The following is a 2011-nucleotide window of genomic DNA, read 5'->3' as shown; positions in this document are numbered from 1 at the left end:
AATGGATTTTCGAACTCGTAATTAAATAGCTGATTGCTCTTTGCATCGGGTGTTTCCCGGTGCATCGGCAGACGTGGACGCCACGATTGAGGCTAACCGCAAAAATCATCAACACCAAAAGGTGTGTGTGTGTGTGCGCGCTGTGGAAAGCTGTGTGTGAGGGTGTGTGGCAGTTTTATCCATTGTACGGCGACACAGTTAAGCCGAACGGTTGTCGATAAATACCAGCGACACGTCCGGGGGGTTTTGCGGGAGCTTGTGTAAAGCTGGCCACCGGTGCATAAAATATGTTGCTGCAGGACTAGGGCCGCCCTATCGTCATTGTTGTCCTGTTGCACGTTTGGGTTAAGCAAAACAAAGCGCAAACAACAACCGTAGCCGAGCGTGTCCGGTGCAGCAGTGTGGCGAATTGTTTGTTCGGTGATGCTACGGTTTTACTTTTGTACATTGCCAAATGTGCTGCTGACCCGTGGTCCATTTGGTGGCTGTGATTGCGTTTAGATGGGAGCAGGGCTGGGAGCGAGCGAAATGCCGGAAAATCGTGCAACCAAATCGAACCATAAAAGGGCTGCTCAAGCTCTTCAATCGAACGATGAATCGAAATAAATCGAGCTGAATGGTTTGGCATTATGATGATAATGGTAATAATGATAATGGTCAGGTTAGAGTTGATGACAATCCGTTGCTGGTGCGTGTGTGTGTGTTAGTGCTTGTGTGAATAAATGCGTGCAGTGAGTGTGTTTGCAAAACCTCCCTGTTTGTCACAAGTGGCGTTAGTTGCTTTTACATTTGAGCATAGAATTGAATTAATGCTGTATATACTGATGGGGAATGAAAACAATAGATCAATGGTGTGTATCGATGAATGAGGGAATTGTACAACATTCAATGATTGAGGATATGGGTGATGATGTCAGTTGTATGGTTTCATGTCACATATGACAATGGAACAAATATAATGGCATTATTTTCATGGTGACGTGATCTTTGCCTTACAAATTCATTTCAAAGAGATGTTGTTTGCTGATAATTATGATAAATGTTTCTAAAGCTAATTATGATTTTCGTTCTAAACTGCAAACATATTTTTCATTTGCTTTTTTGTAGTTTTCAATTGCTTCCAAAACTTTCTACCAATATATAGCTTCAAATGGTTGAAAATGATTATAATTTTATTAAAATCGAGAAATGTACCTATATTAAAATATATTTCCCTTTCTAGATAAGTTTTATTTGCTAACTGACTCCTTGATATTTATGTGAGTATTTGTAAGAATTAAAAAAAATCTGAATCACGATATATTCCTTTAATACTAGGGACATGTTTTACATTTTTGTTTGTTACTGTTTTAATTTCTTTTTGAAGTTGCTATAGGTTCCTTAACGCGACGGAAACTCTCTATTTGACTATGTGTCCCCAATAGCTTGATCTCTTCTTACGGACCATAGCTAATTGATTCCAGCTATCTGTTTTCACCACAGAAGGTTGAAAACGTATCAATATAAGTTGTTAAATTTTAATTCCATTCAATACGGATAGGAATTTGACATGTTCGTTTCTGAAGTTCAAACTAGTGATGTGTAATCAGAGCCGTCTCCGGCTCTGAAAAACTGAAGTTGACTCTAAATTAACAATTAGTAAGCAACTGAAGTTGATTCTAAATAATTTACAAGACATATGACTCTAGACTGTCGAAGTCTGTAAAAGAAAGAGTAAGCCTCTGAATATGCTGTTTCAAGTAAGTGTATGAACAACATAGGAGGATACATCCCCTCTCGTCAAATAGAAGAAGAAAAAGACTCTAAATTAAACCCGGATTTGACTACGCAATTTCAAACAAATCCGTACTAATCAGGACCAATATGAATGAAACTCCACTCCCCGGACTCCCTCGAAATTATCCGGACTTCCTTGAAGAACCCATACGACTCCGTTCGAGATTCCATTGGTCTGGGCTAACGAGCTGGATTTAACACAAATAACTTTTTTGAGTCGAAACTAGCTATGTGG

Source organism: Anopheles arabiensis, chromosome 2 (genome assembly GCF_016920715.1).
Source record: "Anopheles arabiensis isolate DONGOLA chromosome 2, AaraD3, whole genome shotgun sequence".
NCBI classification, from domain to species: domain Eukaryota; kingdom Metazoa; phylum Arthropoda; class Insecta; order Diptera; family Culicidae; genus Anopheles; species Anopheles arabiensis.
The sequence above is the reverse complement of the archived record's forward strand: the minus strand, read 5'-3'. Positions refer to the sequence as shown.